Source organism: Manis javanica, chromosome 12, assembly GCF_040802235.1.
Source record: "Manis javanica isolate MJ-LG chromosome 12, MJ_LKY, whole genome shotgun sequence".
Lineage (NCBI taxonomy): Eukaryota > Metazoa > Chordata > Mammalia > Pholidota > Manidae > Manis > Manis javanica.
In genome coordinates, this window is record NC_133167.1 from 103,619,389 (window position 1) to 103,633,095 (window position 13,707).

Sequence of the window (13,707 nt, forward strand, 5' to 3'; positions counted from 1 at the left end):
ATATTTTAGCAGTATAATCAATAAGTTCCATTCTATAGGGCTTTTTAATTTGCACATGTCTCTCCTTAATACAATACAATGGGGCTTTCTACAGTCAGATGCCTCAATTTTTGTTTCAAATTTCACCTCTGAAATGTGATCGTCTGCTAAAAATCAGACCCACCAGGGCAGAAAGGCATTTTCCCATTCTGGAAATCAAGAATAAGTGTGAATGTTTGCCAAGCTAGCTCTGTGCCGGGTATTTCTCATTCCTCTGTTAATATGACCTTCAAATGACAGAACTGGATCAAGAATAACACATTTTGATGGTACTTGTAAAAGTAATGGAGATGCTGTCAAAAACACCCAGGATGATAATGAAACTTGAATACATAGTAGGTGCTGTGGGAACGAGAGTAGGAGCTAATGTTTTCACTGTAAATGCTTCCCCTATCGTATTTAACTTGCAAAATTTATTTGATATCCAGTTTCAAGTGACTTAAATAAAAGAAGTAAAATTGGTCCAATGGAGCACTACAATTCAAAGAAAATTGAGTAACAGCCTAATAATGCTGGTTCACGGCATACTGCCAGTTTCATTTATTCACTCAATCACATATATTTATTGACTGTCTATTCTATGCAAAATGTTAGTTGTTAAGGAAGATAAAACAGAGTATAACACTTTATTTACCCTCAAAAAGAGCTTGCAATTGAATCTAAGGAGCTAGAAATATTCAGAGGAATATGTTTAATATTCTGTTTCATATCACATTGACCATTGAAGAGGGAAAGAAAATTTCAGTTTTGAGAATGATTACAGAAGGCTTCTTGGAAGAGGCGCTATTTGAGCTAGACCATAAGAGGTGAACAATGATTCCAGAAAATGGCATTCCAGTCAGATGGAACTGTAAAAAATCAAAAACTCCAAAGTATTCTCTGGGGAATAAGGAAAAAAATATCTGTTTGGTTCTTGGGTAGTGTTGTATTAGGAACGATGAGAAGTTTAGGTTGAAGACAATTCGGAGAAGGATAAGGAAAGGATCACAGATTTGGGTTATATTTAGTCAGTGACTAAAAACCAATAAAGCATATGCTCAAAGATTTTTAGAAAGGCAAATTAGCATGGTGAATAGGACATTTCTGTTCTCAAGTCTGTGCTCTGGGATCGGTAATTTTTAATAATTCTATGTTCTTTTGCTACATCCTAGTCATTTCCCAGTCCTGGGTAAAACCCAACTATGATCTTTCTCTGTTCCTGATTTCTGTGTAAAGAATACAACACTGTTACTTTGGAGAGGAGTCTGTTATTACCTAAGAGCTTGACATAGTCAATGAACATTCTGAGCAAAAATCAACACTTGATTCGACCTTTCCACTCACAGCTGATGGGACCAATTGTGGCAAATTCACAGGCTTGACAGAGGCCTCTGTACGGTGAGCATTTAGAGCTCAGCCTCCCTGGGCCCTGAGGAGCCAGGTGGACCTATTAGTGTCTGTCCTCAACTAGGTTAAAAAGGTAATGGGTAGCAGAGAGCAGAGAATCCAGACAGGAGAAAAGGGGTCAGCAGAAGTAAGGAGGGTCAGCATACCTAAGTTGGCAGGAGTCGTGAGGCGTAGAGAAAGAGGAGAAAACGCAGGAGGACGGAAAGAAAGAGTTTGCAGGCAGGCATTAACCTCACTGGCCTGACCGCCTGCCTTTGCAGGGTCTGCTTACAAACCGAGCCCTTGGCTGGCACCTGGGAACTAGGATTTTGAGTGGTTTTCCACCCCACAAACTCCTAACAGCAGCTCACTGTGCCTGAACTGTGCAAACAAAGTAGTTGATCCTGAAACACCTGCTTTCCTTCTGGGAATCTGGAATCTTGGTATGTGCCCAGGGGTGGCTGCCTATGGGAGCATCCCCCAGTAAAAATCACTGAGTTTCTATGAGTTTCTATGAACTTCCCTAGTAGACAAGATTTACATGAGAAATTGTCACAATGCATCGCTGGGAGAATGAAGTGTGTCCAGGGTGTCTCCCCTTGGAGAGGGTCCATAGGATGCATGTGCCTGGTTTTCCTTCAGACTTCACCCCATCGCCTTTTCCGTTGCTGATTTTGCTTTGTATCCTTTTTTCTGTAATAATTCACGGGGGTGGGTATGAATGTTGGCTGTCATGTGAGTTCTGATGAAACACTGAACTTCAGGGGCTGGTCTTGGAGACTCTGACCCACAGAGCTGTTATGGTAAGTTATAAGTCAATAGGGAAGCCTATCATTTGCATACATCGGTAGCTGAGAGAAAACACGTAATAAAAACAGATTTGGATGCCCAGGGTTGGTGCTTGGTGCCCGGTGGCATCCTGAATAACTCTGAATGACTCTCAGTTTTACTGCGGCTTCATGAAGACTCATTATGTAGGGCTTGAAATCCCATATCACATTATTGATAATAAACCTGTTACTTGAGGTAAACCAAGCATAGCTGTAATTCTGTCCTAGAAGAGCCTAATTAACAATTGCCAAAGCAAATTATATAATTAGGCAAAGTGATTCTGTGACCAGTGAGTGTTTCCCATCCTCTGTGGAACGGCAATATTTTTGTTGTTTTCTCTGTCCTTATTCAGCAGCTTTTTGCTTTCTGATGGCAAGTCTTCTGACTTGGAGCTTCAGCTTCACCCATACGAATCTGCTGACGCATTTGATCTCCTTAAGGAAAATGAAATCCATTAGGGGAATGTCTTCCAGTCCCAAGCGAAGCTGCAGGGACCTTATTTTCTAACTGTCTTGCCTCCAACTCCAGAGGGAAAAGGAGCATCTCTTCCTCTCCAAGTGAAATCAAGGACTCAGTTTCTCCATCGACTTCTGCCTTCGTCTCCCGTCCGAGTCCTGACTCCCCATTATCCCTTTCCCTAATATCTCATCTCCCCTCTACAGTGTCTTTCTTTCATGTACACAAAATATTCAAAGCTACTTTACCCTAAAATGACCAAAGAAAACTCTTCACTGGACACAACCCATTATTCTGCACACATTTTGAGAAGTAGTCGAACTGCAGTCTTTACTTATTTAAATCACATCCATTTCCTGGCTTCCACCCAACAACTTTACTCCAAGACCCATTAACCTCTTAAGTCCTAGTCGAGGCTATAATGGCCCTCCTGACCTCTTTCATCTTGAAATGTTCTTCTCACAACCGTTCCTAATCCCGGTTTTCTCCTGCATTTTTTCTGCTTCTCCCATGTCCTCAGCAGCTTCCTCTTCAGCTCACCTGCTGTCCTTGAGGCCTCCTCTTGGTCCCCCTCTCTGCTCCCAAGGGGCCTCTTCCCATCGGCTCTTCGTTTCCTCCACGAGCTCCTACACCACCCTCCTCTGACCACCCCTGGACCTACATATCTCTAGCTCCCCTCCCCTCCCATGCTGCAGACCCATCCTCCCAAGGAGCCTTTGCATATTTCCACTGTGATTAAAGACTTCAAGATAACATGTCTACAGTCAAATCCAGTATTCTGCTCCTAAGATGTGTTCCTACTCATTTATAACATCTGCATTCATCGAAGCCAGAAGCTCAGAATATACATTCTCAACCTCTCTCTCTCTCACACACACAACTATGTAATTCACAAATACCTTCAATACCTCTGTTCCAACCCCCAAATCCTGCTCAAACTTGCCCTTTTTCTCTATTGTCACTACCATGACCTGTCTGCTCTAATGTTCCCCTAGGAAATCACAAGAGCGTCTTTCACTAGTCTTCTTGCCTATCCCCACTAGAACCCACCCTCTCCAACATGAGAGTTATCATCCTAAAGAAATAATCATGAGCTTGGGCTTTTGAACCACATTGCCTGAGTCTGAATACTGACCCTGCTAGTCTTGCTATGCAGTCTTGGGGAAATAATATCCTTGCTTTGTGCCTATCTTCATCGGTGAGAGAGCATATTAATAATAGCTACAAAAATTAAATAAGTTAACATGTGATGTGCTTACAAGTGCACCTGGCATTAGCTATCAATAAATATTATAATGACATATTATTTTTCTGAAAAACTGTTACAACTCTTTCGATACCAAATAAACATGCAACATCTGAGTAAAGGTTACTATAACTATCCCTAGAAGGGTAATTGCTTCCTTGTCTGAGGTCTTAAAATACATGATCTCACATTGTTATCATACAATATACCAGACCATATGCCACACAACAGGTCTTCTCCAGAAAACTGTAAGCTCTAGATTAGATTTATATCAGTATTTCAGGAATAAATGTGAGAAATCTTTGATGTAGATCATTTCATCATTGTTAAAATTAAGTATTACAATGTTTCGAACCATTTGTGATAGATAAAAGTCTCAAAAGGCAACATAAGGTTAGACAAACAAACATCAAATCAGAATTTGTTAGAAACAGGCTATGAGGTTCTAGGTTGAAAACATGAGTCTCTAAATCTTTTAGATTGTATACTGTTAAGTGTGGGAGGTTCCAAAGTTGTAAAATCAACAACCGAAATATTAATGTAAGTAAATATTTATTAGGCATCTACTATGTGAAAAGTGATGGATTATTCTCACAGTACTGAAAATATAATTGCATGAAAAATAAGGAACAAAGTTTAATAAAAGTCAGACTGAAGTGTTAATAATAAATGCCTTAGGAACTTCATCACATGCAGAAGGAATGAGAGGATGTCCTAGTCTCAGGACGGGAACCAGGTCATGCTTCACGGAAGAGCCTGGTGACGGCCGAAGGCTCAAAGGGAGAGTATGAGTTGAACAGAGGCAGAAGGTAGGGAAATGGTATTCAAGAGAAACAGAACATATTAAATATATATTAGTATAACCTTGTTTACTATGTTTAAGCCCTACAGTGCTGCAATGAGGTAGTGGAGAAGGCTCCCTGGGAATAGGCAATCAAGAAGGTAGCAGAAAGGATGGAGACAGGGTCCTATCAGGGGCCTCAATCTGTGTCCAGAAATATTAGGAAGTATCATACTTGGGGCACCTTTGCAGATGATTCACTTTGAAACTACAATGATGAGTGACTGGGAGATATTCACTGAACATAATCTGTAATGATACTCCCTAAATTTGGTGCAAAAAATAGACTGGCTAAGAGAAAAACAGTTGAGATATTTTTGGGTTGTGCTTTAAAGCACAAGATTGACAAGAGACAATTTCACTGAAGATAGAACAGGCCATGATATTTAAGCAAAATATTCAAAAATACCCCGCTGACTGAAGGAAAGAAAGCATTTTAAAAAGACAAACTCATAACAAGAAATGCTCACAGGGATAGTTAGGTCCACCCTCCGTGGGGGCAGCTTAATTCAGTGGGTCTCACGAATTCACAGTCCACCTTTCCAAGCAGTAAATTCATTAAAACCAGGAAATTTCTTAATTAGTTTAAAGTGTTGAAAACATCTAAAAATAAATGCTTGAACTACATGGATCCCAAACAAATTTATCACAATCAGAATTGTTACAGTATACCTATAATGACTAGAAAATTAATTAATGATACTAACAAGCCACATTGTGTTTAACTTGTTCTTCTCCTTCTAAAAAAAGAAACCACTTGTCTTAAAGGGTGTTGCTTTCCACCCATCCTCACTCCCCATGGTTGTATCATTTTGAGAGCTCGCTGGCTTATTTCCAACCTTTGTCCTCTTCTTTTACGGACTAAAAATGTCTGTCAATGTGCTTGTTGATGATCGTACAACTGGGATGTTATGGTGTGTTTTCGGACCCCAATAGAGAGTCTAGTCCAATTGCAATTTGTTAACAATACCCAAGCTCAACACTTTCTTAATGTGCATAAAAATCTGTGCACTTATGCTTCATTATGGGCTGTTCTGCCAGAAAAAAAAAATCACACTTTGTTAATATAATAAATAGAGGAGAGTTGTGTTATTCCCATGGACATTTTTTTTAGGAAATTAAAAAGCACACCAGCAGTGAAATCACCAAATGGTATTACTAGACAGTCTCCCCACTACGCTAAGCCCTTTGATTCACACCCCGTTCAGGAGGGGCTTGATCTTCCCGGCACTCTTTAAATTGACTTTGAAGTAGTCAATACAGCCAATGAGATAAAGGATCAAGTAGTTCCTGGCACCCAAATAAGGAGTAAGCCCAATGTGGAGTAGAGGGGACAATAGCGCCCTGAGGGCTAAGAACAAATGAAGTCTAGCCTAGATACAACAGTATATTCAATCAGTTATCCCCACCAGCTTTACAACAAACAACAAACAAAGCAAACATCTGTCAGTAGACTAATTTTTGAGATGCCATAGTTACCTTCTTTCAGGACCACCACTGGGAAGCAGAACATGGCCAAAGGAAAGGGTGGGAAACTATGAAGTCATAATGAGTTTCTTCTCTTTTTCACCCCCTTAAATGTTTCCTGGGAGAGGCGGCCAGTACAACCACAGATCTTTTCCGCCAGTCCCCCTTCATGGACAGCATTGAGCAATAGCCACACCAATAATCCGCACAATATGAATACCCAATTGATTGTACCTATCCCATAGTAATACATGACCAATCAACTTAAACCTCAAAGCATTTTGTGTAACACTTCGTGTTTTGAGTTTTAAATGGGAGATGGACTGAATAAACAGTGAGTTCAATGATTCACGCAACCAGAGCATACTTTTTGATTTTTAAAATATTGTTCTTTTTAAAATATAAAAATTATTAAACACTGAATATTAAAATATCCAAATTTAAAATACTGTTCTAAGTGATTTTTAAATAGTTAACTTCCTATGTGCATTAATTATTACTGAATTATAATGATATTCTTGAAAGGTCATGTGTTATCCACATAAACACTAAAGAAATCCTTACGACCAATATAAATTCAGTGAGTAAGTATCAAGTGAACTAATGGTAATGGGAATGCAGAAAAAAGAAGAAAATATGTTACTCAGTATTTGAAGATTTTAACCTTAATTCATTTAGTATTTAATTTATAATAATAATATTCATATTACATTAATTATTTATTAGAAGATTTTTATGAGTTTGATTGTCATACAGCTTTTAGAGGGTTACTTTCTTGATCCTGAAGCTCAAAGAACATATGTATAATAAACCACATTTGTAAAACCATCAAGAGTCTCAGCAAATATTTTTAAAAAATGCTTTTAAAAAATTCCTCTTAGAATTATTTTTATATTTTATATAAAAAAGCAAAAATAAACAAATGGAACATCTTACCAGCTCTTAATTTTAAGAAAAGGTCATGTATTTACTTACAAGGAATCTAGAAGTCAAAGGAATCACCTTCCATCAGCAGCCTGCAAATTAACGACAAAACCAAAGATGATATTATGAACTCAGAACACTTAACTGAACAAGATGGAAAACCATGCCTATATGAGTCATGACTCAATAATACATGGATAGCGTTGATGATGGTAAATAATATTATAATCCTTGCTTCCACAGATTAAACTGGGCATACCATAAACCTGTCCCCTCTTTTTTGTAAGTGTCACTCTTCCACATTCTAAGCAGTTCGAGCTGTTGAGTTGTTTACGTGCATGCTGACGAAAACAACCAGAAGATTGATGCAATCCCTGGGAAGAAAACAGTGGCATTGTATTCCAAACTAGCATTGACGCCTATTCTAAAACCCAATTAAGATCATGGGGAAGATGATTCACTACGTCTTTGTGGTTTTCCAAATTTTTACAAGTCGTTCTATCTGGATGTGAATATGGGGCAGTATGAGGCATTCGAGAGCCTCTCAACAAGCACAGAGGGAGCATTTGCCATTTGGTTTGCAGTAAGCCACTGGGGGGCGGGGTCACAGGATGTCAGCTCCGGTGTTTTGACACTCTGCCCAGATGCTCCGATTTTACTCCAGTGGCTCAGGGCCGAGTGTGAACACCTCAGAACGTGGGGAGAAAGAGTTACGGTTAACGCAGGGTTAGAGCTGCAGTGACGCAGGACCTGCACTGGTGGGCGATCCTAGAATAGCTGTGAGAAGGACAGAGTGGTCTTGAGTGGACCCTCAGATGGTAAATATACAAATTCAGACATTCTTGCATGTTCTCCTCATTTCTTCTTTTCCATACTGTGATGGCTCCATGTACAGTAATTTTAAGATAAAAGATATAAATTAAATGGAGGCATTTGTATCTTCATAGCAGATAATCTTCTGTCAGGATGCTTTCTATTAGGAAGTTAATGTGTCTGGGCTAATACATGCCTGATGTTAACATTGGTTGGTTGGTCTACTTATATTATGAGAAGATTTGGTGTCCGGCTTTAGTAAATGTCTTGTCTCCGGTATCCACGGAACTTACTATGAACACGCTCATACACAACACACAACCATGGATCTCTAATCTCGGAGGCGTCTCCAAGAATAAGCTGAGTTTTAAAATGGATAGCAGCTTTTGTGCAAGCTGTATGTCAAGATACTTGACAGAGTTAAGTAATATGATTGCAAAGTTAAAAAACAGAAGGGAGAAGTGTTAAGAGGCAAAGAAAAGATAGAAAATTCGTATTTTCAGATGAGATCTGTGAGGGGGAGGAGAGTCGTCTAAGTATGGAGCTATAAGAACCCTCCACAGTTAACAGAAACTGAAGAGACATTGATTTGGGAAGAATAGGGGCATAATCATGGTGTTGAATAGTGCATTCGGTAATGGGAGCCTGATTCTTCAAAATGCTGATCTGAAGGTGGGGCCGATGACTCTGAGATTGACACATGCTGCAATTTCCTCAGAAATAGAGCTACTCCTTACTCTTAATGAGAAGAGCCTACATGACACAGTTTCAGAAGCTATACTGAGCAGCAAAATCCAGGCAAGAGGTGGACTGGGAAGTCTGAGGAATGAAAATCTTGGCATTTCAAGAGAACACTGCAAGCAACGGACACGCCGCATGTCCGACTCAGTGACAAGGTTAGAATGTGAGGATGGTCTGATCGCCCATCTCTGGGTAAGGCAGCTTGATGTAGCTCTTTATTTTGCAATTATATCAGTTTAAGAGTTCCTGAGAGACAGAGATAATAAATAAATGAATTAAAAGTGTACACAATTTGAAACTCAAATAATGCTGATTTGTGGCAACATGTTTTAGCAAACATCAAATATAAAGTTAGTGTGTCTCAGTGGAATCACTTTTGATACCACAATCTTTGCTTTCACAGTGATCATAAATCGTGACCCAGTATGTGACTCAGGTGACCGGCACAGTGTTATGCACGCTGAGGATGTGTCCATGGTCCTGATGACTGGCGGGAAGTAGCTCAGGGGCGACCAGCCAAGGGACTCTCAGCTTTACAGGCTCAGACACGTCACCAGCCAGCTGGCGTCTGTCCCTGAGTTTCCTATTCTCACAGGCATTCTCTGGATTTCTCACCACATTGACTTGCAATCCTGCCCCCTTTCCTGGCTTCCTTTGTTCTGTAGAGGTTTCTACCAGGCTGTCCACACAGTGGGCTGACCAGCTTCACAATAACCTTAGTTCTTCTCAGGGTATTCTAGGCTTTTGTATGCTCAGATTGAGTAGTTTCCTCACTCACTGACCCAAAGTCTCCAACCAACACCCTTTACTACACGTCCATTAACCTCTTCTCTTCTGACCAGTTTGTTAAAACCAGACAGCAGGGGAGAGATGAGATAGGCTGGATGTGCTGATGCCACGTAAATGCATCCTCCTCAGCCAGGACTGCAATATTTTCCCTTGACTCTGAGACAGTCCAGGACTGCACCTTAAATGTTATTATTCTAGAATGAGGCATTTGGAAATTAGCCTAAGTCTACATTTTGTCCCAAATTCATATTGCCTAGCTTTTTGGGATCTAATAATTGATTCAGTGGGAACATTTACGTAATATAGAAAAGAGCACAAAATTTCTGAGTTATGTTATTTGACTCAGTTGCTTATATTGTTCCCATTTTTTTAAATGAACAGGAAGCTGTCTGTCAAACAGGAAGACTTGATTCAAAGGAGCTGGCACGTGGACCCACTACTGAATTCATCAGGGGCAAACATATTTCATTTAGACCGCGTAATACTCATCAGCTTGAGTCCCCTTTTCGGTGCCTATGACAACTTTGCCTTATTCTTCCATGTTAAATTATCCTTCCTAGATTACAGTCTCCTATGCCACCCTTTCACACTTTCAGCCTTCACAACCTATCACTCATCAACCCTGCTCTACCCATCTGATGAATTTCCCACTCATTCATTTATTCATTCATTCATTTATTCATTCACTTTTGAGTGTACCTCTGAATTAGGCCTAGGGGGTTGATAAAAAGACATCTTCATACTTTCCTTTCATATAATGAATTTATAATCAAATTGTAAATCCCAGGATGTTTTCTCATGAAGAGTTGAAAAAGAGCCAAGTATAATTAAGTTCCATATGAATGATATGGAAGTATAGAAGTTCAGAGGAAGTAGAGATGGTGGTGACCTATGGTAATTCATTCATTTATCTGATACAAACTATATCTGGCACTGTTCTAGAAGTGGGGATACTGATGTTAAAAAAAAAAGACTAAACTATATATAATGCAGATGATGGTAAACAACTAGTTGGGGAGAGGTCTCAAATGTAGATGATGTGGCTAGGAAATTTCCTATTGAGAAGATAACATGTGGATAAAGACTTACAGAAAATGAGAAACCTAGAAGGCCACTGAGTGGGTAAGGGGAGACCAGGAGAAGAGAAGGTGGGCAAGTGTTTGGGTCAAGATACGAAGAGGCTTGCAGGCCATGGTAAGAATGTTGGGTTTTAGGGTAAACCAGATGTCTTTGAAGAGTTTTAAGCAGGAAAGTGACAAGTTGTGACTTCTGTTTTGACAGGATTACTCTGGGGGGCATTTGGAGAGTGATACTGAATTGAGAAGACCCACCAAGAGACTCTTCGTTCATCCAGAAAGGAGCTGACAACGGCTTGGAGGAGAGTGTAGAGTGGTAGCCATGGAGCAATGAGACGTTTTCCAGATTTGGGAGGTATTGGGGAGGTAGAACCTAAACATTTTGCTGACCAATTGGATATAGAATGGGAGAAAACGAGGAATCCAGGATGAGGTCAAGATTTTGCTCTAATTAGAATACTGGGAAGGTGATGACATTTTTGAGTTTATGGTAAAAAGAGATACAGAAAGAGGAGCAGCTTGGGTGAGGATTTTCAAATCTAATTATTGCTCATGTTAAGTGTTAACTAGATATTCATTCAGGGAAGGTATCAAGTGGACCGCTGGACATACAAGTGTGGGTCATGAGAAGAGGCAGGTGAAAAATTGATGTCATAGGTGCTTATGTAAAGTCTCTTCTAATTAGCCTTCTCAGTGAAATAGAAAAAAGTTCAATTAGGGCTAATAGAAACAATAAAATTGGATATGTTCTAGATTAGAATAAGTGGAAAAGAGATGTGTTCATTACAGCTGGAAAAATAAGGGAAAGGGAGAAACAGAGAAATAGGGAAGGAACATGCAGGGAACATTGAGAAGGGGTGTTCCCCTGGTCTAGAACTCTTGTTGGGAGCAGCGAAAAGTAAGGAAGATAAGTAAAGTTTAGGATAGTCTATAGAGATTACTTGAAAACTATAAAAAGAATGACTTAGGAGGCAAAATATCTGGGTCCCAGGCTTGGCTCTGTTACTAGTTTTCCCTTTATTTCTTTGAAATTGGCTCAGTAAGATGAACTTCAAAGTCATTTTCAGCTTTGCCATTCCATGATGGCTTTATAGCAATTGGAAATGATGATAGTTTTCTGAGTAGTATAATGCGCATATTATAATTGATATTTCTTGGATTTTGCCTGAAAATGGTCCTAGCATCCACTCCCTCTTATTCAGAAATCATCCTCACTTTCCGTCAGGGAACTGCCGCCCCTCTACCCTGAGTTGATGTGACCAGGACGGGATCCTGGCGCCCTTGGATCTGGAGCAGAGCACATGACGCACGGTGGACATTTCACATCGTCATTTATCTTACTACATGTGTGTCAGGAATGTGCACATGAATCACAGCAGGACAGTAAGAGCCAGTCTGGGACGTCGGTGAAATTACTGCAAACAGAAGCTCTCCTTCCCCTGGAGCTGCTGAACTGCTTGAGAACTTGACCCTGGGATGGTAGGAGTCATCTCACTATCACAAGGTGCAGAGGTGGTTCGAGAATCCAGCTCACCAGCAACGCAGGGAAAGAGGAAGTAAGGTATTGCTTGGACACCTGCACGGGCATGTACTGCAGCCCAAATCTCTACCCGAACTTCTTATTCTGTAAGCCCAAAATAAAACTACTCTCTTTCCACTCTTTTCTGTGGCTAAAGCCAATTTGAGTTAGAATTCTGTCACTGTAGGCAATCCATTCTAATTGATATTGAGTGTTTTCGTAAAGAATCTTCGGCTCCAGTGTGTCAAATGGAAAGAAGGAAGACAGCAGGGATGGAGAGATCTCACTGAAGGATGCAGTAACAATTCAGGCGTAGAGTGACGTGAGTCTCCTGAGAGACGGGGCAGCAGGGACGAGAAAGAACTCCACGGTGGAGGAGATGTGGGGATGATCTCATGTGTGGATGCTGGAGGAACAGAGATGCCTTAGAGCCTTGCGTCTGTGCAGCCGGGCGGGGAGGAGGTAGGAAGCAGAATTAAGTTCTGGAAGGAAAGCCGGACCAGCTGGGTGACAACCACGGAACTCTAGGGAGGCGGTTGTCAGGGAGCAGCGGAATGCCGGGGTCTGGGGGTGCAGGACAGCCATTCTCAGCTACGTCAGAAGTAGCGAAGACTGGGGGTGCAGAATTATTTTTTCAGGCTTTCAGTGGATTATAAGAAAATGTAGAGAGGAAAAAGGAAGGAAGATGAACGAACCTCTCTGGCAGGTCTCAGCATTGCTCAGATCCCTGGCGTTTAAATACTGAGCTCAGTGATGGAGAAACAGAAACCTCTTTGCCCTCCTTATGCTTAAAAACTGTCAAAAATCCATATTCCCCTCCTCCAGTTTCTACTCCAGTCTGTTCTATGAACAGCTAATCTCCACAAAGATCCTTCTGATCATGTTACCACCAGGTACACTCAAAACGGGTCCCCACTATTGGTCTGAAATGGGTCAGTCACAAATGCTAATGCTGTATAATACCAGGTGGAATCTTAAAACACACACACACACACACACACACACACACACACACACACACACATACACAAAGAAGATAAAGAAAACAGATTGGTGATTTCCAGAGGCAGGTGGTCGGAGGTGGGAGAAATGAGTGAATTGGTTTTTTTGTATTTTTTATGTTCTAAAAAACAATTTAAGGCCCAACTCATGTGTGTGAAGCAACTCATATTATGGCCTTATTATGCCTTTAAGGTCCCTTTCCCACAGCACCACCTGCTCGGGTCTCTCCCATGTCAGTGTTCCCCACCCCGAGCCATTCCATCTCTCCCTGGGGAGAGAAGCCCTAGAGTGGGGGTGAGCCCAGCTTGCCAGTCTTACCCACACTCTGGCACTTCCAGGGGGTTATTCAAATTATCTCTGTCTTAGTTTCCTCCTGTTCACAATAGGGATAATAATAGTACCTATGTTGGCAGGGAACGGCACTTAAGTGACAATATTTGCCTACACACAGCAACCATTTCGTTTCTTCTCTCTGCTTTGCTTCATTCAACCCAACAAGGCTCACGTCTTGTGTTTAGTCAATTCCATCCCCTCATTTCTCTAAAATCATGAGAGAGACACCATTCAGATTATAAATAGCAAGTTATATTATAGACAA

At 40.7% G+C, this 13,707-nt stretch overlaps 1 protein-coding gene across 2 annotated transcripts in view; it reads right to left on the reverse strand.

Annotated features, from left to right (window-relative positions):
• The window catches only part of TENM3 (teneurin transmembrane protein 3), a 2,338,142-nt gene that overhangs the window by 1,325,344 nt on the left and 999,091 nt on the right, over nucleotides 1-13,707 (reverse strand). For both annotated transcript variants that reach the window (XM_073219194.1, XM_073219195.1), the window contains one exon: nucleotides 7,221-7,261. The gene's annotated coding sequence lies outside the window, so the exon portion shown is untranslated. The remainder of the gene's footprint in view (nucleotides 1-7,220; nucleotides 7,262-13,707) is intronic.